Source organism: Bos indicus x Bos taurus, chromosome 16 (genome assembly GCF_003369695.1).
Source record: "Bos indicus x Bos taurus breed Angus x Brahman F1 hybrid chromosome 16, Bos_hybrid_MaternalHap_v2.0, whole genome shotgun sequence".
Classification (NCBI taxonomy): Eukaryota; Metazoa; Chordata; class Mammalia; order Artiodactyla; family Bovidae; genus Bos; species Bos indicus x Bos taurus.
In genome coordinates, this window is record NC_040091.1 from 38,249,002 (window position 1) to 38,275,135 (window position 26,134).

General features: G+C 40.3%; 1 long non-coding RNA gene across 1 annotated transcript; it reads right to left on the minus strand.

Annotated features, from left to right (window-relative positions):
• On the minus strand, positions 1 to 25,196 carry LOC113906171. The gene is made up of 3 exons (XR_003514807.1): positions 25,072 to 25,196; positions 3,657 to 3,760; positions 1 to 711 (listed from the first exon to the last, which is right to left on the minus strand). It is a non-coding gene; the product is annotated as an uncharacterized LOC113906171 (long non-coding RNA).
• Positions 25,197 to 26,134: the final 938 nt, after the last annotated feature.

Consider the following 26,134-nt stretch of genomic DNA (forward strand, 5'->3'; position numbering starts at 1 on the left):
ATAACACATCCTGCATTTAGCATAGTGTCTGAGTCCTAGTAGACGGTTAGTACATACATCACCTTCCCCTTCTCCCAAGGGGATGCTGGCAAATGTCTTAAAGAAAGTGTAGTGTGTGCAGATTCTCACAGTATAAACACTCCCACCATGACTGGTTTAAACTCACCAACCTGAACACAGAGTTGGAAATAAACATACAATTGGCCCTCACACTGCTATATGAGCTGGCTCTTTCTCCTCCTGTTCTCCACCTCTGCAATTCTTTCTCCTCTTTCATATCTAATTCAAACACTTCTTCATTAGAGGAGATGCCCTGACTCCCAGGTTAAGTCAAGTCCCCTATTATTTTTCCTCATAGTACTGTGTGCCTTTAGTTCAGAACTCTTCTCACAATTTGTAATTACACATTTGTAACTATTAGTTAATTAACCTCTATCACATTGATTTAGACTGTAAGTGCTAGAAAGACAGAGAATATGTCTGTTTTGCTCTCTATTATTTCCTCAGCATCTAGTTCAAATCTGGTACCAAAAAAAGGGACTCACCTCAATGAGTATCTGTTGAATGAATCAAGCAACCAAACAACTGAAGATGGATAGGTGAATGGATTGATAGATGCATGGATGGAAGGATGGATAGACAGAACTGAGTTTTTTGTCCCTTGTCCAAATTGTATGTAGTTATTTTCTCTCTACCAGATGCTCAGTCCTCCTGTAAATATTTAGGCACAAAGTTGGTCAAATCAATCCTCTTTGGAAGTAAAGAATTTCCTGATGGTTAGAGAAGTGCAGGACAGTGGCAAACTTTCTGAATGGCAGTCACCTGTAATGTCTCTGTAATTGAGACTGTTCTCCAGAGTCCACTTTGGAACTTGAGTCCACATCCAATTTCCTTCTCTTCTTCATATATTTATGTAAAAATAAAAAATTAATAAATAAAATAATAAATAGAACCTTCAATTATATAGAGTCAGAAAACCAGGAAAGGGAGCCCTCTTGTCCTTCAATTATAGCAGAACTCAACAGGAAGAAGAAAGACTTTTCTTCCCCCATAAGGACTGGTCATGAAAAGCCATGGATTCACTTTTACTATTGCCCTTTTCCCCACTATAAAAATGTTCTTCCTCTCTTGCCACATGGGGACCTTCACATGGCTTACCATGGTTGCAGACCCAGAATTGCCATTTTCTGCTGGGTGGTGCTAGTGGTAAAGAATCTGCTGGCCAGTGCAGGAGACACAAGAGACATGGTTGATCCCTGGATCTGAAAGATCCCCTGGAGAAGGAAATGGCAACCCACTCTAATATTCTTGCCTGGAGAATCTCATGGACAGAGGAACCTGGTGGGCTACAGTCCACAGGGTCTCAAAGAGTCTGACAGGACTGAAGGCAGTTAGCACACATGCATGCGTATTGACCCCAAACAAATCCATCTCTGCTGGAGAAATATCTGGCAGTCTCTTTGCTTTAGGTCCAACATTTCTTACCACTACTCATACAAAATGCCTTCTATCCAAGTTACAGATTAAGATCAACATTTACTCAGCTTGACTTTGTTCCAGAGAAATAATTTTTCATTCATAACTAGAAGTATTTTTCCACATTCAAAATTATCATCTCCACTATTCAAAGGCAACTTAGTTAAACTAAGTATACCCCCCAAGAAAAGAAACACTTATTTTGAAGTATTTTCTAGAGTGTTGTATAAAAAATGCCTTTTTAAAACTTCTGGTTAAACATGGCAGAACACGTGATAATTTTTATGTCATCTTTTTAAAACAACAGTAAAGGGGAAAAAAAGACAACAGCAGATGGGCAATGTCATCACATTTTCAGCAAATAAAAAGTATATGGAAGGGCCTTCCCTAGTGGTCCAGTGGTTAAAGAATCTGCCTGCCAATGCAAGGGACATGAGTTCAATCCCTGTTCCAGAAAGATTCCATATCCAGCCAGGCAACTAAGCCCAGATGCCGCAAGTACTGACCCTGAGCTCTAGAGCCACGAGCCACAACTACTGAAGCCCATGCACCCGGATGAGAAGCCCGAGCCCTGCAACTAGAGGGTAGCCCACTCACCAAACTAAAGAAAGCCTTTGCACAGCAACAAAGATCTGGCAGCCAAAAATAAAAAAAAATAAAGATCTAAATTTTAAAAAACTATTCATTAAAAAAAAAAAAGCATATGGAAGAGACTTCCCTGGTGGTCCAGTGGTTAAGACTGTGCTTCTACTGCAGGGATTGGTTCGATCCCTGGTCGGAGAACTAAGATCCCACATGCATTACAGTGCAACCAGAAAAACAAACACAAATACACACACACAAAAAACACAAAAAGCATATGGAAGGTAAGTAACTGACTAACAAAGTAGAGGAACTTTATAGTTTAAATTAACATAAAGGCATCTAGCGTGGCAAAGGACGGGGATGGGGCACATAGATAAAACCAGGTGAGGTAAAGTCTGTATTCTGAAGGAGAAGCCCCAGATCCCATCTTCCCGCCCTTCATAAGTGTGGCACTCACTTCTCTGGAATGGCTTTAGCAAAAATTATCTGGATTCTAACTTTCAGGGGACCTCACACAAAAAAAGAGTGCCTAAAATCCCAGCCTGATCACATCCTAATCAATCCCAGTAGTAGAGAAGTCCCGCACGAGCATACAAAGTCACAAATTAACAGTTTGGTTCTGTTCTCTGAAATGTGAACAAAAGACAAGGGCCAATATACGTTTCAGGAAATCATCTAATACAGAACTCAGGGGCCAAAACAAACACAGAAGAACAGAACTTGGAGGAATAAAAATAATGTATGAGTTAACATCAAAAGAATTACAATCCAGGGAATGCCCTGGCAGTCCAGTGGTTAGGATTCCTCACTCTCACTGCTGAGGGTCTGGGTTCAGTTCCTGGTCAGGGAACCAACATCCCACACGCTGTGAGGCATGGCCAAAAAAAAAATTATAATCCATCTTCTCTGAGAGATAAAAGATAGTATTGGGCCCTTGAAACAAGAACACAATATTATTGTAAGAAGAACAATAGAACAAGGAGTTTGTAAGGAAAAAAAGAATGGAAGATAAAATTCAGGAATTTTCACAGAAAGTGGGGCTGAAAAATAAAATGATGGACAATACAAAAGCAAAGAAAATGTAAGGACCCATCTAGGAAATTTAACATCTGAATAATAGGACTATCAGAAGAGATTAAGCATGATTAAATTATTGTGGAGAAGTAAAGTTTGCCACCCAAAATGGGTCTCTTTGGCATGAAGATTATTTTAGGCTGATTATTTTTAAGAAACAGAAGTCTCAGGAAGTTTTTGTTTTTACTCTCCCTTAGTTGCTTAAAAAATAGATAAAGGGTCTGTTCCTGGAACTGAGCTATCACCAGAGACATCTACAAAAAACATGGGCTGGGCTGGTGGGGAACTTGGAAGGGCCCAGATATCAGAGCCCACTTGGTGTCCCGTTGTCTCTGCCTGGCCCAGCAAACCTCTGTTTACCAAACATTGTCTTTTCCATCTCCATGTCAGTTGCCTTCCTCCTCAAACTACTACTTCACTATCCTGGTTAAAGTCTCAAACTACTACTTCAATCCTGTTTGGTTTTCAGCTAAAGATGGTATTTAATGTGAGGGCTTCAGCCATTTTGATGAGTTACTCACTTTTCCTGTGTCTTTCCCATGTATCTGTGTTATTAAACTTTTGTTCAATTTTCTTCTGTTTATCTGTCTCATGTCAGTGTAATTCTCATACCAGCCAGAAGAACCTAAAGGAGTAGAGGAAATTATTAAAGAATTAATATTAAAGAACATATTTAATAATTAACATAATTAAATAAATAATACAACCTCCCCTCCCTCAACTGAAGACCCAGTGGAAAAGCCCATTCATTTCATTCAGCATAATGAATGAAAAAAGCATGGTGGAGTTGTTTTAGACATGTGAGTTTTGAGCTGCTGTTACAAATAACAATGAAAATATATCACATAAATAGTTCAATATAGGAACCCAGAGCTTAGGGGAGAAATCAAGTTTAGAGATACAAATAGGAATCCATTAGCTTGTTAAAAAACAAGTATTTGAAGCCAAAATATTGAATAAAATAACCTACAGAGAGTTAAATAGAAAAGGAGAAACAGAAAAGAGAGAAGGGAAGCGACTAGGGCTCAGAGCAAAGCCCTGCAGAGGAGATAAATACAATGTCTCAGAGAATGAGAGAAAAGACTACTTCAGAGGCTTAGCAAAATCAACTGTATCAAAAGCAACCACGATGGAGGGAAATAGAGGAGATTTAATTGTTGTATTTACTGATTGGAGAGCACTAGTCATCTTAGTAAGAACTGCACATCTTTTAGAAGTATTAATTTTTTCAAAAATTATAGTTGGAGTATGGTGAGATAATGGAGAAGTGGAGATGCCCAGGAGGTAGGTGGATATTCAAGTTTGAAGCCCCCGAAAGACAGTGGGTTCTCATTCAAAGATATAGAACACTGCGTTTCTGTAATAAATGCAGGAGGAGCATTTCTTATAACGCTGTTGTATTAGTTGATGGCATAAGTCACTAAAAGTAATTTTAGGAGGGACCAAAATAGCCAAGTATGAGTAAGAGGCACCGGATAGTCTGGAAGGACTACCTAACCTTTAGAAATCTTCCTTGAACATTATTTTCCTCTCAAATGAGCTTTTGCCAAGGGTTTAGCTCCTTACAGATATGTGGCAAATTAAGGGAGTAACTCTCTGACAATCAACTCTGCCAGTATATACAGAAACATTTACACAACTCTGAGAATTCAGTCCTTTATACCTGCATTAACTATAGCCCAAAAAAACCTTCTTGCTCATATTACCAATTGCCCAACTGGTAAAAAGAGGAAAAGAAAATTTCAATGAAATGTTTTTATTTTAAATTTAGCAGTGCATTTTGCAGTGAACCCTTCAAGATATTACAGTTGCAATATGTAATCCTGGGTAATTAAATGAATTAATCTGTTCATTTCATATGAATTAACAGTAGAACATACTTCCTGAAAATGATATATACAGTGATATACAAAATAGGTGTAGCTCCTGCCCTTTTAGAGCTTACATTCAAGTGGAGAGATAGAAATTAAATCATAAGTAAATATGTGACTATAGACTGAAAGAAGTTTTGAAGGAGCAGTCTAATAAAAGGAAAATGACAGAGTGACCTAATTTAAACTGTGAAGGAATGTTATCAGGAAAGCTATCTAAGGAAGTGACATTTAAACTAAAATGTAAAGGATTAGTAATAACTTTCCAGCTAAAGACTGGAGGATTAAGGACATCTCAGGCAAAGGCCAGCAGGCAGGAAGTCCTTGAGGCAGAAGATGGTATAGTGCTGCTGGAAATCAGTAAGCAAGGTAATTGGCCAGGAGGTAAAACCAAACAAACCAAACAAAGCAAGACCTTACAGGTCATTTGAAGGATATTTGCTTTTACCTAGGTAAGTGTTCAGAGAAGGTGATGGCACCCCACTCCAGTACTCTTGCCTGGAAAATCCCATGGACGGAGGAGCCTGGTAGGCTGCAGTCCATGGGGTTGCTAAGAGTTGGACACAGCTGAGCGACTTCACTTTCACTTTTCACTTTCATGCATTGGAGAAGGAAATGGCAACCCATTCCGTGTTCTTGCCTGGAGAATCCCAGGGACGGCGGAGCCTGGTGGGCTGCCATCTATGGGGTCACACAGAGTTGGACATGACTGATCCGACTCAGCAGCAGCAGCGGCAGCAGCAGCAGGTAAGTGGTGTAAACAAAAGTACTACTGGACTTCCTTGATGGTGCAGTGGATGAGAATCCACCTGCCAATGCAGGGGGCACGGGTCTGAGAAGATTCCACATGCTGCAGAGCAACTAAGCCCATGTGCCACAACTACCGAGCCTGCCTGCTACAACTACTGAAGCCCGCATGCCTACAGCCTGTGTGCTGCAAAAAGAGAAGCTATCACAATGAGAAGCCCATGCACGGCAATGAAGAGTAGCTGTGGCTCACCACAACTAGAGAAAGCCCTCTCAAAGCAACGAAGACCCAGCACAGCCAAAAATAAATAAATAAATAAAATTTTGTTTAATACTCGAAAGTTTCTAACTTTTCCAACTAAGGTCCATTTGGTCAAAGCTATGGTTTTTCCAGTAGTCATGTGACAGCTGGACCAAAAAGAAGGTTGAGTGCTAAAGAATTGATGCTTTTGAACTGTGGTGTTCAACTGTGGTGAGAAGACTCTTGAGAGTCCCTTGGACAGCAAGGAGATTAAACCAGTCAATCCTAAAGGAAATGAACCCTGATATTCATTGGAAGGACTGATGCTGAAGTTGAAGCTCCAATACTTTGGTCATCTGATGCGAAGAGCCAACTCACTGGAAAAGACCCTGATGCTGGGAAAGACTGAAGGGAGGAGAAGGGGATGACAGAGGATGAGCTGGTTGGATGGCATCACCGACTCGATGGACATGAGTTTGAGCAAGCTCCAGGAGATGGTGAAGGACAGGGAAGCCTGGTGTGCTGCAGTCCATGGAGTCACAAAGAGCTGGACACAACTTAGCAACTAAACAATGAACAACAGATGTATTAAGGTATAATTGAGACACCATACATACAATTAATCCATTGTGAGCATAGAGTTTGGTGAGTTTTATTATACAGTTGTGCAACCATTACTGCAATCATCCAAAAGTTCAGTTGTGCCCATTTGCACCCATTCATTCCCACCCTTACCTGAGGCCATTACTAATCTGATGCTGTTACTGAACCTAACTCATGCACAGCAAAACCAATCTACTGATGCTGGATCATGGTGAAGGAAAGCACAGTGTTAAGGCAGGGGACCGAGTAAGGAGAACAGGCAGTTCATGCTCAAAAGACCCAAACTCCCGAGAGGGTTTCAGGGAAGGGTTTCTAAAGGCAACACTGGGGTTGAGGGTGGTAGGGTACAGGATCACCTTATGGGTTTCTGATTGGCTGGTGGTGAAGTAACAGGGTGATGTTTCAGAAATCTTAATCATTTACCTTCTGGTTCCAACCAGTCTGGGGTCTACCTGCTTTATCTTCTACCTGCTTAAGTTTCTGTAGAACAACTCAAAGACATGTGTCAGGTTGTTATGTATATCTCCTGAGGAAAAACTAGACTCTGCTGTATCTCTAAACTATTGTTTAAACTATCATTACTTTTCTTGCTTGACTGCTTTTCTTTGTTTTTACATTCACTCATTTCTCTAAATAGTAACTGTTCTAAAGAGAATGCTCTTTGGAACTCAGGGAAGGCCTAAGAGACTAAAGCCTTTTTCTACAAATAAGAAATGGGGGACACAGAGGGGCTTTTGTACCCAGGAGGGCCCCAAAGGATCCTGTTCAGCTTCAGTGACTGTCTCCATAGTTTTCTCTTTTCTAGATTTATTAAATAGAATCATATGATATGTAGACTTTTGTGTCTGGCTTATTTCATCTAGCACAGTGTTTGAGATTCAGAGATGTCATTGTAGTTTGTTCCTTTTTATTGCTGAGTAGCATTCAAATGTGTGCATAAAACAGGTTTATCAATTCACAGTCAATGGACATTTGGATTATCTGCAGGCGGTGTCATTTATGAATAATAATGCTGTGAAAATTCATTAATCTTGGTCTCATAATATGTTTTATTTCTCTGAAGTAGAGAAGTAGAACTGCATGGTCCTATGGCAAGTTTCTGTTCAACTATTTTAAGAAACTGCCAAGTGGCTGCATGATTTTCCATTCCCATCAGAAATACATGTGACTTTCAGTTTCTCTGTATCTTCATCAACACTTGCTATTGTTTGATGAAATAAAGTTCATATTTTATAGCAAGATAAGAAAAATTGAAACATAAAATTTTTCTTTGCTGTTTCAACCACCTTCCTCCCGTTTCACAGGTATCATGCCTCTGCATTAAAAAGACCTCCTTAGGAGATAACATCCCTTCTTAATCTCATCATGGGTCACAACCACTTAGGAGATAACCTTCCTTGATCTTAAGAGGCCACAGTGTCCCATGACCCACTACTTTGTACCTGTAGATCCAGACTGTGTAATCTGTCAAGAATATATCCTTTAAGGTACAGCCCTCTATCTCAAAAACCTATATAACTGTGCTTTGACCTTTAATGGGCAGAACAGTCCTCAGCTTTCTGAAAGACTTCTTCCTGGGTTATGGTTCTCAATTTGGTTAGAATAAATTTTCCATTTCTTTCTTAAATTGACTGATTAATTTTTTTGTGGACAGTCTGACTTTTTTAATCTTACTCATTCTAGTGGACGTGTAATAGTATTAATATCACTTGTGGTTTTAATTTGTGTTTCCCTAATGAATAACAATGTTTGATATCTTATTTATTTTCAGTGTAACTGTAGTTGACTTAAAATATCATGTAAGTTTCAGGCGTACAGCTTCAGATTCTTTTCCATTATTGGTTATCACAAGATACTGAATACAGTTCCCTGTGCTTTACAGTAAACCCTTGCTGTTTTTCTGTTTTATATATAGTACTGTGTATCTGTGAATCCCATACTCCTAATTTATCCTTCCCCCTTTCCTTTTCCCTGTGGTAACCATAAATTTCTTTTCTATGTCTGTGAATCTGCTTCTGTTTTGTAAATTTGTGTATTTTTAGATTCCACATGTAAGCAGTATAGTATTTGTCTAACATTTCGTTTTCTTTAGCCATTCTTCTGTCAATAGGTCGGCTTTGACAGGTTGCTTCCATATCTTGGCTATTGTGAATAGTGCTGTTATGAACACTGGGGTGCGTGTTTCATTTTTAATTATAGTTTTGTCTGGATATATGCCCAGGAGTGGAAATGCTGGATCATAGTAAAGTTCAAGTAAGTCACTTCAGTCATGTTGAACTCTGTGCAATCCCAAGGACTGTAGCCCACCAGGTTTCTCTGTCCATGGGATTCTCCAGACAAGAATACTGGAGTGGGTTTCCATCCCCCTCTCCAGGGGATTTTCCCAATCCAGGGATCAAACCCAGGTCTCCCGCACTGTGGGCAGATTCTTTACCATCTTGGCAATTTAGCTTTCTTAGCTTTCTGAGGAAAATTCATATTGTTTTCCATAGTGGCTATACCAATTTACACTTTCACCAATAGTACAGGAGAGCTCCCTTTTCTCCACACGCTCTCCAGCATTTGTTATTTGTAGACTTTTTAATAATGGCCAATCTGATGGGTGTGAGGTGATATCTCATTGTGGTGTTTTTTTCCCCCAAATTTACTTATTTGTTTTATTTCTGGTTGTGCTGGGTCTTTGTTGCTGCACAGGCTTTTCTCTAGTTGTGCTGAGTGGAGGCTACTCTTTAGTTTTCGGTGCTCAGGCCTCTCATTGCAGTGGCTTCTCTTGTTGGGGAGCATGGGCTCTAGGGCATGAGGGCTTCAGCAGTTGGAGCCGGGCTCCAGGGCAGAGGTTTAACAGTTGGGGCACATGGGCTTAGTTGCTCTGCAGCATGTGAGATCTTCCTTGATCAGGGATGGAACCCGTGTTCTCCTGCATTGGCAGGCAGATTCTTTACCAGAGCCACCAAGGAAGCCCTCACTGTAGTTTAGATTTGCATTTCTCTGTTAGCGATGTTGAGCACCTTTTCATGTGCATGCTGGTCACTAGATAAATTTTTTATAATAGGGAAGAACAAGTCTGACTCCATATTGGATGTTTCCTTTACCTTGACCACTATAATACTCTACTGCCTTTACTGCAAGCTAGTCACAAAAGGAAGATTGCCTATAGCTTAAAACATACATTAAGATCCATCTCTGGGAACCCTGCCGCCATGTCTGAGGGTTACACTAAAACACCTTTGCTTAGCTCACAAAAAACATCCTGACCAGGCCCACCTGTAAACAGCTGCAGGAAAGACTAGCACATCTCCTCTGGAGTATGGTCAGAACCAGGAAATATCTGCAGCAGCTTACTGCTTTTTCACTTTACTTCCTCACCCCTCCACCCATCTATGTACTGTAAAAGAAACTAGCATCAAAACACAGACAGGATGGTTCTTATCGGCATTAGTCTGCTATAAAAATATTGGTCTGCTGGCTTTCCCAATGAAGTCGTTATTCCTTGCCCCAACATTTCACCTCTCCATTGACTGGCCTGCCATGTGTTGAGCAGTACCAGCCTGAACTCCATAATGTTTTGAAGATACAATTCATAGGACGTGGTGATGCATTAGATAATCAGAAGGAGCGGGTATTTTAATTCTAATTTTCTAGCATGAAAATAGATTCAACAGAGACACTATTTTCTGATACAAAGGAGACACAATAAAAATAAGATTTGAGAGCAGGAAATCAGGAGTTGAATTTAAGTACTTTTGAGATGTTTGTGAACTTTCACAAGGTTCATAAAAATTATTTAAATTGTTATTAAAAATAATTTTCAAAGGTAGATTCTTAAAAGCAGAACTGCTGGACCAACAGATAAAGCTGATAGATACTACCAAATTCTTTTCAGGGTCCTGTTCCTTAAACCCTTGCTAAATCTAGATGTATCCATTTTTTTTTAATTGGCTCCTTTATATAACATCTATATCCTATAATTTGGAAATTAACATGAAAAACCAAATTTTTATTCAAATTTCCATGATTCTTGATTGAAAAACTGCAATATTATGATTTTTAAGAAACATATATTTGGTCTCTCATGGAGGAAGAAATTTTCCTCTCCCCTTCTAGGTTCTTTTTGGCTGGTCTAAAAATTAAATTGACATGAAACACATTAACAGGAGAAAACCAAACAAAAGTTGAATACTATATATATATGAGGTAGACTCAAAAAAACTGAGTAACTTGCCAAAATGGCTGAAACTCTCACCTTAAAGAACATCCTCAGTCAAAGACAAAAGTGGGTGTTGGGGGTGATGACTTGAGATCTCAAAGGGGAGGAAGACAATTGGAATGGAGATGAAAACATAGAAGAATTTAACAAACTTTGCTAGATTTGTTAGCAAAAACTCAACACTTAGTTCATACCATAGTTGTCTATGGTGATAGCTTTCTTGAAAGAGGCCCTCTGTCTAAATTCTTGGGGTTGGGGTGTTGTTTTTGTTGTTCAGTTGCTAAATCGTGTCTGACTCTTTTGCAACCCCATGGACTGTAGCCTACCAGGCTCCTCTGTCCATAGGATTTCCCAGGCAAGAAAAGTGGAGTGGATTGCCATTTTCTTCTCCAGGGGATCTTCCCGATCCAGGAATCAAACCGGCATTTCCTGCATTGCAGGTGGATTCTTTTACCACTGAGACACCAGGGAAGCCCCTATCTAAATTCTTTAGACAGAGGAAAGGTCAAAATTTCTTCCTCAATCTTCTCAGTCTTGATTGTTTTCAGTTTGAAATAATCTTCATGTCAAGGAGACATTTTGTGGTGGCAGATTTTGCCCCTCTACAGGTCACTCAGATGACCAAAATATATTTCTCTTATAGTATATTTGGTTTTCATCCATGGATCCTGACTCACAGCTGTCATAACTGTTAGAGTTTCCTCAACAGTAATAGCATTGGCAGCAACTTTTATCATAATATTTGGTCTCCTGTCCTCAGTTCCTAAAACCACTTCAGACATAGAGTGAAATGGTGTCTCATTACTCATAACAAGACCTTTTTCACCATAATTGGGTTTATGTTAATGATGCTATTACCTTAAAACTGGGTTCACATCTTGGTGGGTATCAAGTCAAAAGACACAACTAAGCAGGGTAGGGAGTCTCTGGAGAAAGAGAATCAGGCATGGCTTACTTGACATAAGAGAAGCCCTTTTTGGCCTTAAGCCATTTTGTGGTCTAAGATGGGCCACAACGCTTGCCCTTAAACAGGTCTCATTAACTAATGACCTCAGTTCAGTTCAGTTCAGTCACTCAGTTGTGTCCAATTCTTATGACTCCATGGACTGCAGCACGCCAGGCTTCCCTGTCCATCATCAACTCCCAGAGCTTGCTCAAACTCATGTCCATCGAGTCAGTGATGCCATCCAACCAACTCATCCTCTGTTGTCCCTGTCTCCTCCCACCTTCAATCTTTCCCAGCAAAGGGTCTTTTCCAGCGAGTTGGTTCTTTGCATCAGGTGGCCAAAGTATTGGAATTTCAGCTTCAGCATCAGTCCTTCCAGTGAATATTCAGGACTGAATTCTTTAGGATTGACTGGTTTGATCTTCTTGCAGTCCAAGGTACTCTCAAGAGTCTTCTCACCACAGTTGAACACCACAGTTGAAAAGCATCATTCTTTGGCACTCAGCTTTCTTTATAGACCAACTCTCATATCCATACATTACTGGAAAAGCCACAGCTTTGACTAGATGGACCTTTGTCAGCAAAGTAATGTCTCTGCTTTTTAATATGCTGTCTAAGTTGGTTATAGTTTTTCTTCCAAGGAACAAGCGTCTTTTAATTTCATGGCTGTAGTCACCATCTGCAGTGATTTTGGAGCTCAAGAAAATAAAGTCTGTCACTGTTTCCATTGTTTCCCCAACTATTTGCCATGAAGTGATGCGACAAGATGCCATGATCTTCGTTTTTTGAATGTTGAGTTTTAAGACAGTTTTTTCCACTCTCCTAGTTCACTTTCATCAAGAGGCTCTTTAGTTCCTCTTCACTTTCTGCCACAAGGGTGGTGTCATCTGCATATTGAGGTTATTGATATTTCTCCCAGCAATCTTGATCCCAGCTTGTGCTTCATCCAGCCCAGCATTTCGCATGATGTACTCTGCATATAAGTTAAATAGAGGGTGACAATATACAGCCTTGACATACTCCTTTCCCAACTTGGAACTAATGATCTTAGGGGAATGAAAGAATGAAGAAACAAAACTGTTTCTTCTCTTCAGACAAAAGAAGTAACAACAGCAAAGATAATATATCTGTGTTGTTCCAAAGGTAAAGATTAGCCTGAAGTGCTCAACCTACAGATCAACTGGAACCTATGGGGTGATGATGTTGACACTTTCTGACTCTAATGACTTGAGTCAACAAAAGCTTGGACTCTGTCAACCTTTGCTCGGATTCTATTCTGAATTCTCCACTGCTCAAGCCCCTTCATGAATATGCATGTACCATTAATTTAAAACTTCCCTAGTTCCGCTGTCAGGGAGACACTGCTTTGCGAAAGATGCCCAGTGTTGTCTTTATTTGCTGCAAGCAATAATAAATCCTTCTTTCTTTCAATCTCTGGCTTGGTTTTGTCTTTTGACACCCACCAAGAGTCAAACCCTGGAGAAGGCAATGGCACCCCACTCCAATACTCTTGCCTGGAAAATCCCATGGATGGAGGAGCCTGGTAGGTGGCAGTCCATGGGGTCGCACAGAGTCGGACATGACTGAGTGACTTCACTTTCACTTTTCATTTTCATGCATTGGAGAAGGAAATGGAAACCCACTCCAATGTGCTTGCCTGGAGAATCCCAGGGACGGGGAAGACTGGTGGGCTGCTGTCTATGGGGTCGCACAGAGTCAAACATGACTGAAGTGACTTAGCAGCAGCTTAGCAAGAGTCAAACCCAGTTTTTGGGTAACACAACCAAACCAAGGGGAAGGAGAAGGAAGGATGTATTACTTGCAGTAAGTAAGAGAACACCAAGAATATTTCTGAAAGCGATGTCTGCTTTTTTTCTTTTTCCTACCATATTCCAGTAGTAATAGACATCTATTTCATATCTCAGGATGTTCCAGATACTCACTGCAAACTCCAAAAGATAACAGTAGGGGGGTTTCCCTGGTGGCTCAGTGGTAAAGAAGCCACCTGCCGATGCAGAAGGCATGGGTTCGATCTTGATCTCGGAAGACTCCACATGCCTCAGAGCAATGAAGCCCATGCACCATAACTATTAAGCTTGTGCTCTGGAGCCCAGGAGCTGCAGCTACTGAAGCCCACACACCCTACAGCCCATGCGCCCCAACAAGAGAAGCCAACACAATGAGAAGCCCGTGCACTGCAACTTACTTTTTTTAATGTTAGAACATTTTAAAATGTTAACATTAAAAAAAAAAAAAAAAAAAAAGATTAGTAGGACTTATCACTCCCACCTCCCAACTGGCTGAGGTGGACTTTAGGATTTTTAATAATTAGGACATGGCAGAAAAAGAAAAAGAAGACACTACTTTAGGAAAGATCCGAGGTGTTCTCCTTAGTTGCTACAAGTAATAAATCCTTCCTTCTCCTCCTTTTTGACTTGGTTGTGTCTTTTGGCTTATCATCCACCAAAAGATCAAGCCAGTTTTCAGGTAACAAGATGGCATCTGGAAATCACCTGTGAATGGAGGCTAGCTGCCAAGGGAACCAACCTTGAATAGAGGAGTGGAAAGTTCAGTCCCACCCTCTAATTTCCAGGAAGAATAAGGAACTAAAGGTTGAAATAGTCACCAATGCCCAATGATGTAATCAAGCATGCCTTTGTAATAAGGCCTCCATAAAACCCAGAAAGAGGTGATTTAGAGAGCTTCCGGGTTGGTGAGCATATGGAGATTCAGGGAGAGCAGTTCACCTGGAGAGGACATGATGTTCCACACCCTTCCCACACACCTTGCCCTATGATTCTTTTCCATCTGACTGTTCCTGAGCTATATCCTTTTATATAATAAACTGATAATCTAGTAGGTAAAATGTGCCATTCTAGCAAATTAATCAAACCAAAGGAAGGGGACTATGGGCACCTCTGATATCTATAATTTATAAACAATAGGTCAGACAGGCAACAACCTGGGACTTGTGATTGGCATCTGAAGTTGGGGGCAGTCTCATGGGACTGAGTTCTTACCTGTAGAATCTGATGCTGTCTCTGTGTAGACAGTGTCAGGTTGAATCGAATTTTACATCCAGCTGGTGTCAGAGAATTGCTAGTTGGTGCTGGTGTGAAAAAGCCCCTTTCCATACACATTGGAATTGGTCCCACACATCAGAACTGGGTGCAGAACCTTTAGCAACTTTTTAAGTAAAGAAGCCATTTGTATTTCTTCCTTTGTGGTTTCATAATTCCTATTGTTTCCTGTCTGCTTAATAATTAATGGTTATAGGAACTCTTTTATGATTATCCTCTTGCCTGTTACATATGTTGCACATATTTTTTTCTCCCAGTTTTTCTATCTTTTGTTTATGATAACTTTCATCACAAAAACATTTAATTTTACAAGAGAATCTTTGTTTATCTGTTTATTTGTAGCTTCTGGGCTTGGGGTCTTGCTTGTGCCTTTCTCTCTCCCAAATTACTAAAATAATCTTTGCTTTATTTGAGCGCATCATAGTAGAGTTTCTTAAGCTTAATCCTCTAAACAATTTGAAACTTATTTTATGATATGCTGTGAGATAAAAATAAGCTTTTTCTTTTTTTAAATAATGACTGATATTCTCAGTGGCATTTATTCAATACCTCATTATTCCCCTTTGATTTGAAATATTACCTTTAATATACTAAGTTTTCATAAATACACAAGTGAAGCCAGATTCTCTAAAGTTGATCTAAAGTTTTTTTTTTTTTTTCACAATAAGAATTACAGTTATTCCTGATAATAAAATCATGGTATCAGCATATAGGTGTGCTTATCTCCTTAGCAAGCAAGGGATCATGTAACCAGCTCAAAGGGACAGGATGTTAAGACATTATGAAAGACCTACTTTAAAAGGAGGGCATATGGGCTTCCTTGGTGGCTCAGCTGGTAAAGAATCCGCCTGCAGTGCGGGAGACCTGAGTTTGATCCCTGGGTTGGGAAGGTCCCCTGGAGGAGGGTAAGGCTACTCACTCCAGTATTCTGGCCTGGAGAACTCCATGGATTGTTCAGTCCATGGGGTAGCTAAGATTCAGACATGACTCAGCAACTTTCACTTTCTTTTTTCCTTCCTTCATTTGTATTTCTTTCAATACAAATCATCAGACTATATCACAATATAAACTACATCACACTACATTTTACTTCCAACTGAATTAAATATCTATTGACCTAGATTCTCCTGATGCTCTAAAAGTATAAGTTCTACATTAGCTTCAGCAGTTCTGGGGACTATATGCAGCTAAGTAGTTAAGTTCAGAATAGATTCCTGACCACAGAGACAAAGGCCAAGGAAAGATCAATAAGAGCTGCACATAATTTTATGCTATTTTTAAGAGATTTCATCACAAGGTGATACTTGAGTAAGACAATGGTCAATAATGGAAGAGCAGTGCAAAATTTTCTGCTTGTCCTATAAACTATTTACCTAAGAGATTTCAAATGGAGTTTGTCCAGAATAGACTTACTGGCAAGCATTTTAGATTTAACAACTGATGAATTAAAGGTCTATAATCTGTGAGGAATGAAGAAATGACCTTAAAAAAATAGAATAGACATTTTAAGGCCTACCAGATTGGACTTCCAAATAGGGCTAAAATACAAATAACTGCTACAAATGAGAAACTATTATTCCACAAGGCTTGAATATCCTAGAGGAAGGAGATTTACACCACACATTTTGCTTACTTGTGGCTGTGCTGTGTGAACGTGTGATGTCAGGAAAAGACTCAGAGTTGATTTCCTGACTTGATCTTCCTGTATGGATATAACCCTAAGAAAATAAGAATGAGGATTTTTAGTTTGTCCTTCTAATGTTCTCATTCAAACAAGAGCAATTTACTAAATACCTGCTTCTCAAACTCCATGAAATCAAAATAGTATTTACTGAGCAATTTCTTTTTATGTACCAGTCAGCATCCTGTTATACATTAATTCTCACTAATATTTAGAGCAATCCTATTAAATAAGTGGGCTTCCCTGGTGGCTCAGCAGTAAAAGAATCCACCTGCAACTCAGGAGATGCAGGTTTGATCCCTGGGTCGGAAAGATTTCCCTGGAGGAGGAAACGACAACCCACTCCAGTGTTCTTGCCTGGGAAATCCCATGGACAGAGGTGCCTGGTGGGTTACAGTCCATGGGGTCACAAGAGTTGGACACAACTTAGTGACTAAACCACCACCACCATTAAATAAGTCTCATTGTCCCCCTGTTATAGAAAACTGAGGTTCAAAGAAGTTAAGTAACTTAAAACTAGTATATGGCGTGGACATGGTTCCAATCCAGTCCAGCTGATTCCAGAGTGTAAGTTCTCAACCATTGTACCATACCAGCTCAAAGGGAACAGATGGAGGACTAGGGCTATGGGTGTGAAATAAGTATGTTGTCATCCTTGTGTAGCAAGAAGACTACTAGAGAGTGGACTTTATCTGATTTCTCTAGAGAGAAATTAGAGGAAGCAATGTCGATTTTCAATAAACCAAAGTACATGAATTATCCTACAGCTATGGTGTTTAAGAAGTTGATCTTTAATAATTTAGATAACTTTTAATTTGTTGTTATTCACTTTGTGCAACAAAAGGCAGGCTCACTAAGCCAGCCTGCACTGCCAACAATTTGGCGAAAATTTTCATCCTCCTACCACAATCAAATGTTCAATTTAATTTCAAACTGTAATTAGAAAGTGTTACTTTTTAATGATTATTATTTATTGCTGGCATAGGCTCCAAATAAGTCCATTTTATGCATGTTTTCTTATTTTGTGTTATTAAAGATAGTGACATCTATCAAACAAAGTTGGTTTGTTATTACACAAGCAGCAATTATTAATATAAGCAGCAGGCTTTAGCCAAATCTGCTGAATAGATCAAGTCAGATTAGGTGGGTCAGAGTAGGCTACAGGGAAAATACTCAGTATCCCTGATAAAAATATAAATTAGAAGTCACAATAAGTGAAAAAAGAAGTACTTTGTTGAATGGGGCAATTTTTAAAAGACAGGATAAAATTTAGGATGCCTCATCGGCCATTTCATCTTTCAAATAAAAGGGCTAGGAGGGTTTACTCAAGGCTATGGTTTTTCCAGTGGTCATGTATGGATGCCAGAGTTGGACTGTGAAGAAAGCTGAGCGCCAAAGAATTGATGCTTTTGAACTGTGGTGTTGGAGAAGACTCGAGAGTCCCTTGGACTGCAAGGAGATCCAACCAGTCCATTCTAAAGGAGATCAGCCCTGGGTGTTCTTTGGAAGGAGTGATGCTAAAGCTGAAACTCCAATACTTTGGCCGCCTCATGCGAAGAGTTGACTCGTTAGAAAAGACTCTGATGCTGAGAGGGATTGGGGGCAGGAGGAAAAGGGGACGACAGAGGATGAGATGGCTGGATGGCATCACTGACTCGATGGACGTGAGTCTGAGTGAACTCTGGGAGTTGGTGATGGACAGGGAGGCCTGGCGTGCTGTGATTCATGGGGTCGCAAAGAGTCGGACATGACTGAGCGACTGAACTGAACTGAAGAGGGTAAAGGAAATAAATCAAAATGCCAAGGCAGTTCAGCTTCCATAAAGTGGCTGGATCAGTTGCCCTGATTCCAAGTCACATAACTGAGCTATCAAAACTATAGGTAGGGGCGTCCTTGGTGGTCCAGTGGTTAAGATTCTGAGCTGCCAATGCAGGGGACTTGTGGGTTCAATCCCTGGTTGGGGAACTACGATCCCACATGCAATGTGGTGTGGCCAAAAGATTTTTTTAAAAAAGAAATACTGCAGGTAAATCCCACTATGCAAAGGTAAATCCCTACACCATGAGAATACCCCTTTTCCCCTAAAGAACAGTCTAAACTTGTCTAAGAGGAGGAGATTTGGACTTACACTCCTATTAATAAACTAAGATTCAGTTCAGTTCAGTTCAGTCACTCAGTTGTGTCCAACTCTTTGTGACCCCATGAATTGCAGCACACCAGGCCTCCCTGTCCAACACCAACTCCCAGAGTTCACTCAAACTCACGTCCATCGAGTCAGTGATGCCATCCAGCCATCTCATCCTCTGTCATCCCCTTTTCCTCCTGCCCCCAATCCCTCCCAGCATCAGAGTCTTTTCCAGTGAGTCAACTCTTCACATGAGGTGGCCAAAGTACTGGAGTTTCAGCTTTAGCATCATTCCTTCCAAAGAACACCCAGGACTAATCTCCTTTAGGATGGACTGGTTGGATCTCCTTGCAGTCCAAGGGACTCTCAAGAGTTTTCTCCAATACCACAGTTCAAAACCATCAATTCTTCAGCGCTCAGCTTTCTTCACAGTCCAACTCTCACATCAAAACATGACTACTGGAAAAACCGTAGCCTTGACTAGACAGACCTTTGTTGGCAAAGTAATGTCTCTGCTTTTGAATATGCTATCTAGGTTGGTCATAACTTTCCTTTCAAGGAGTAAGTGTCCTTCAATTTCATGGCTGCAGTCACCATCTGCCGTGATTTTGGAGCCCCCCAAAATAAAGTCTGACACTGTTTCCACTGTTTACCCATCTATTTCCCATGAAGTGATGGGACCAGATGCCATGATCTTTGTTTTCTGAATGTTGAGCTTTAAGCCAACTTTTGCACTCTCCTCTTTCACTTTCATCAAGAGGCTTTTGAGTTCCTCTTCACTTTCTGCCATAAGGGTGGTGTCATCCGCATATCTGAGGTTATTGATATTTCTCCCAGCAATCTTGATTCCAGCTTGTGCTTCTTCCAGCCCAGCGTTTCTCATGATGTACTCTGCATATAAGTTAAATAAGCAGGGTGACAATATACAGTCTTGACGTACTCCTTTTCCTATTTGGAACCAGTCTGTTGTTCCGTGTCCAGTTCTAACTGTTGCTTCCTGACCTGCATATAGGTTTCTCAAGAGGCAGGTCAGGTGGTCTGGTATTCCCATCTCTTTCAGAATTTTCCACAGTTTATTGTGATCCACACAGTCAAAGGCTTTGGCATAGTCAATAAAGCAGAAATAGATGTTTTTCTGGAACTCTCTTGCTTTTTTGATGATCCAGCAGATGTTGGCAATTTGATCTCTGGTTCCTCTGCCTTTTCTAAAACCAGCTTGAACATCTGGAAGTTTATGGTTCACATATTGCTGAAGCCTGGCTTGGACTAAGACTAGTTGCAAGTAATTTCATTAATCCTTTATTTTTCTAAACCAGTCCAGTATTTGATTAAAATGTATGAAATCATGCTCATCACTTATTCTAACTAGAATTGTTTTTCATGTATCAAATATGTTAGATTGAATGATACCTTGTACTCATCTTGCTTAAGAACTATATGATTCTACAAGTATAGAGTTGTAGGAAGAATAGGCACAACATCAGTTTCTGAGGGGGAAAAAATAACTGTCCCAGAATGATTATTCACTATGAGCTGAGAAATGCAAACAAGTGGGTGAATGTAACAATAGCACCTAAATCAAAGGAGGTTACAAGTTAAGGGCACTCTTTACTTACCAGCCCACTGTCAGAATATCATATTCAGTTCTAAAAAACACATTCTAACAATCATGCTAATAAAGTAAAATGTAACCAGTAGAGGGTGATCAGGATGGTAAGGCATCAGGATATCCAGGCTAGAGATAATACCAGGAGGAAGCTGGGGGGTTATGGAATATTTCTTTCCAGCTCCTGGAAAGATTGTTCCTCCCACAGCCTTACCACTAGAACCATCTAGGAATCCAAACCAGAGCAAGAGGTTATAAATGAACTGATAGAGCTCACCTTCTCCCTAGAGTTCACCTGGACAAATGTCCACATGCCTCACCTCTCTGTTTACCTTAGTCACCCACAAAAGCCCAAGCTTCCAGATCATCCATCATCATTGGGTCTTCTCATAGGACACTGTACATACCTGACTGATCCAATTTTCTTGAGGCTCCCAAACCATTCTGTCCTATGGAACTCCCATCAAACTCCTTTTTCTCAAATAATTCTCTGAGTGTGCCCTACTCCATGCTTCCCAGTTGTCTCTGTGAATATACTGCTGCCTCTGCATCCTTTCCGAATGAATATTTTTTCCCACATTCAACATATCACAATGTCTGGAGATGGTATAAATATCCTTGTTCTTCATTCTCATGTACAAACTAATTCCCCTCCCTGTGCCAACAAAAATTCAGCTCTTTAAAGAGCACAGTTAGACTCCAGAGTCTATTAACTCTTTATTTTCCAACCATCCATCAACTTCCCATCTTCCACCCTCGTTCTCTGCAGATCAGAAGCCTTGGATTTTCTATGGTCCTTTTTAGCACAACTGTTGTCATCACTCTTGGTTGATTCCACAACCAAGCCAAGAGCCAACCAATTTACATTCCTACCAACAGTATAGGAAGTTTCCCTTTTCTCCACCTCCTTTTCAGCATTTATTTTCTGTGAACTTTTTACATACCACATATACATGGCCTTTCTGACCAATGTGAAGTGATACTTCACTGTAGTTTTTCTCTAGTAATTAGTGATATTGAGCATCTTTTCATATGCCCACTGGCCATCTAAATACAGTGTTTTTAAAAAGATCAATTTAGTTGTTGTGTTAAGTAAAGCCAGTAAAGTGTGGGATGGAGAGTCAACAATGGATAGAAACAGGAGCAGAGACATGAGTTAGGATATGTCAACTTAAAAAATATTCACAACCTAAAAGTTGAGTTTTGTTTTATTCGGAGGGAATTTTTAGGACTTCAAGCATGAGAGACAGCATCTCAAGTAACTGTGAGAGAACTGCTCCAAGGAGGCAAGGGGAGGAATCAGGTTACATAGAAGTTTTGCAAGAACAGGTAGTTTGAACATCAAAAGATCTGTTGTTGTTGTGTTGCTATTGTCCTTCAGTTGCTAAATTGAGTCCAACTCTTTTGCAACGAAGGTTCCTCTGTCTTCCACTATTTCCTGGAGTTTGCTCAAATTTATGTCTTATTGAGTCAATGATGTTTTCTAACCATCATATCCTCTGCCACCTCCTTCTCCTTTCCCAAAGATTATTGTTACTTAAAGAAAACCAGATATCTCAAGTTAAGGAATTTATTAGCACTTTTCTATGTATGGAAGGATGCAAGAGCCTGGGCTCACTGAAATCATTCCTTTCATATGAACCTCAGCTATCTGGGGTCAGTATCCTGTGTTTTCATATCCTGAACTTCCTTTCCTCGGGGCTCACCATAGAGAGTGGTTGTAGTCTGGTGGCTGCTAGACAGCAGGTATTCTCCTTCTTGAGTTCCCTTAGGGCTCACCAGCTCACATTGGAGGGCTGCAATCGCTGATAATGGTGACATCCTTGCTTACTGATATGGAGGAAATATTCCATTTCTCATTACTGACTCAGTGGACACGAATTAGACCAAACTCTGGGAGATAGTGGAGGACAGAGGAGCCTGATTTGCTGCAGTCCATGAGGTCACAAAGAGTCTGACGTGACTTAGCAACTGAACAACACAATTCCATTTCCTAGATGCCACTGCAGAAGAGAAATGATAATAATTAGGACCAAAGTCACAGCCCAGTAGAAGGAAGAGAGTCTCTGATTTTGGATATATTTTGAAGGCACTTGATGATGTGTAGTATGAAAGAAGGAAAAGAATACAGGATGATTCCAATATTGTTGACCATGATAACTAGGATAGAAATACCACTCCTTAAACATTCAAGGGAAATGGTATGGACCTACCAGAAGCAGAAGATATTAAGAAGAAGTGGCAAGAATACACAGAAGAAATATACAAAAAAGGTCTTCGTGACCCAGATAACCACGATGATGTGATCACTCACTTAGAGTCAGACATCCTGGAATACAAAGTGGGCTTTAGGAAGTATCACTATGAACGAAGCTAGTGGAGGTGATGGAATTCCAGTTGAGCTATTTCAAATCCTGAAAGATGATGCTGTGAAAGTGCTGCACTCAATATGCCAGCAAATTTGGAAAACTCAGCGGTGGCCACAGGACTGGAAAAGGTCAGTTTTCATTCCAATCCCAAAGAAAGGCAATGCTAAATAATGTTCAGACTACTGCACAATTGCACTCATCTCACATGATAGCAAAGTAATGCTCAAAATTCTCCAAGCCAGGCTTCAACAGTAAGTTAAACGTAAACTTGGAGATATACAAGCTGGATTTAGAAAAGCCAGAGGAACCAGAGATCAAATTGTCAACATCTGTTGGATCATAGAAAAAGCAAGAGAGTTCCAGAAAAACATCTACTTCTGCTTTATTGATTATGCCAAAGCCTTTGACTGTGTAGATCACAACAAACTGTGGAAAATTCTGAAAGAGATGGGAATACCAGACCACCTGCCCTGCCCCCTGAGAAATCTGTATGCAGGTCAAGAAGCAACAGTTAGAACTGGAAATGGAACAGACTAGTTCCAAATTGTGAAAGGAGTATGTCAAGGCTGTATATTGTCACTCTGCTTATTTAACTTAAATGCAGAGTACATCATGCGAGATGCCAGGCTGGATGAAGCACAAGCTGTAATCAAGATTGCCAGAAGAAATATCAATAACCTAAGGTACAGAGATGACAACATTCTTATGGCAAAAAGTGAAGAGGAACTGAAGAGCCTCTTGATGAAAGTGAAAGAGAAGAATGAAAAGCTGTATTAAAACTCAACATTCAAACAACTAACATCATGACATCCGGTCCCACCACTTCATGGCAAACAGATGGGGAAACAATGGAAACAGTAAGAGACTTTATTTTGCGGGGCTCCAAAATCACTGCAGATGGTGACTGCAGCCATGAAATTAAAAGATGCTTGCTCCTTGGAAGAAAAGCTATGACCAACCTAGACAGCATATTAAAACACAGAGACATTACTTTGCCAACAAAGGTCCATCTAGTCAAAGCTATGGTTTTTTCAGTCACGTATGGATGTGAGAGTTGAGACTATAAAGAAAGCTGAATGCCAAAGAATTGATGCTTTTGAACTGTGGTGTTGGAGAAGACTCTTGAGAGTCCCCTGAACTGCAAGGAAATCCAACCAGTCAATCTTAAAGGAAATCCGTCCTGAATATTCACTGGAAGGACTGATGCTGAAACTGAAACTCCAATACTTTGGCCACCTGATGCAAAGAACAGACTCATCAGAAAAGACTCTGATGCTGGGAAAGATTGAAGGCAGGAGGAGAAGGGGATGATAGAGGATTAATGGTTGGATGGCATTACCAATTTAGTGGACATGAGTTTGAGAAAGCTCTGGATGTTGGTGATGGACAGGGAAGCCTGGCATGCTGCAGTCCATGGGGTCGCAGAATTGGACACAACTGGGCGACTGAACTGAACTGAAACATTCAAGTGCGTGGTCTCAACTTTGCCACTAATCTAAATAATTTTAGACAAACTATTGCCCTTCCCTGATCCTCACTCTTATCATTTGTACAATGAGAAATTTAAACTAAATTAGAAGTCCTCCTACTGTGTTTGGTGCATGCACCTCAGTAGGCTGTTCAGGAGATGGGAAGAAAGTCAGGCGAACTGAATTGCGGGCTTTGTATATTAAGGGTCTATTTAAGGTCTTATTTGAAACAGGAATCTGGGGAGTTCCCTAGCAGTCCAGTGGTCAGGACTCCATGTTCTCACTGTAGAGGCCCCAGTTCAATCCATGATCGGGGAACTAAGATCCCACAAGCTGCATGGCAAACTAAACAAAAACAGAAATCCACTAATAAACTTTTAAAAATCTTTTTAATTTGGGAAGTAATTAGATCATGATGATGGTGCCCTCATAATGGGATTAATGCCTTTATAAAAAGAGATTCTTCTCTCTCTCCCTCTTGTTCTTCCCCCTCTTCCCCTCCCCCTCTCTGATACAAGAAGATGGTGGTCTCCAAACCAGAAAGAGAGTCATCATCAGATCACCAACAGCTGTCTTTCTCTTGGACTTCCCAACCTCCAAAGCTGTGAGAAGTAAATGTTGCATAAACTTCCCAAACTACAGTAATATTTTATAGCAGCCCAAGCTAAGATAATCATTTTACCTAGGTGACTTATAAAACTCCTTTCATTCCAGCTCTAAAGTTATGTCAAGAAGTTAAAAGTAAAAAAAAATTTAAAAAAAAAAGAAGTTAAAAGTGTTGATTTGTACAAGTGGCATTAGTCCAACTCTACCACCTCACAGCAACAGCCAGCAGAAAGACTGAGTGGGTTTTGTTGTGACCATAATCTCTATCAGTATAGTAGTGGTCACTGACTAAGGAACCTTTGTATGTGCCTAGTAGGAGAAAACCCAGACTGGGATTGCTCAGACAATGAAGCACTGATTATTTCAATGGTGTTTTATTACTTACCTTTCCTTGGAATAAAGTTTTAAGTTTCAGCAGCTGATCTCCTTTTGAAGGCTCTTTCAGGTTTCAGTTTCTTTCATTCCTGACTTGAGCCTTCTGGTAGTAAAGGCTAAATTCTAAGTTATCTGAGTGACTCACCTCAGGTAACTGAGAGTGAAAGAGAAACAGGAAGTAACTATGATAAGAGCTAGAGACAATTGACTGAAAGCAAGCCAATATCTGTCCAGGACATTAATTTCTCCTAAAACTACTGGATCACTTTCTAGTCCATCCAGTATTTTAACACAACGTTTTACTCTGGCGTGGTCCATTCTTATTATGTGACTAAAGAACTTCTGACTCCTCTGTTTCTGCTGTTTCCCATAAAAGGAAATGGGGTGAGAAATGCTGAAATAGCTCCACCCAGATGGTTAAAGCAATACAGAGTTGGACAGAATTAAACTCACCTTAAAATAACTCCCTTGAACAAAATCCTGGAAGTGAGGTTGCTGGATCATATGGTAGTTGCATTTTCAATTTTTTGAGGACCCTCCATGCTGTTTTGCACAGTGGCTGCACCATTTTGCATTTTCACCAATAGTGCACAAGTGTTCCAATTTCTCCACAGCCTGGCCAACACTTGTCTTAAGCGGTTTTTGGGGTTTTGTTTTTTCTGGCTGTTTGTTTATGGGCTTTGGATAACTCAGCTTAATTTTTTAACACTTTTTATCTGTTTATTACTTTTGATTGCATTGGACCTCCATTACTGTCCATGAACTTTTCTCTAGTTTCAGTGAATGATGGCTACTGTCCCTTGCGGTGCACGGGCTTCTCATTGCATTGGCTTCTCTTGTTGCTGGAGCACAGGCTCTAGGAGCATGGGCTTCAGTAGTTGCACTTGGGCTCAGTAGCTGTGGTGCATGGGCTTAGTTGCTCCGAGGCATGTGGAACCTTCCCGGACCAGGGATCAAACTCATGTCCCCTGCATTGACAGGTGTATTCCTATCCACTGTACCATCAGGGAAGTCCTATGTGTTAGTTTTTGAGATCAGCCATTCTAACAGGTGTGAGGTGCTATCTCATTGTG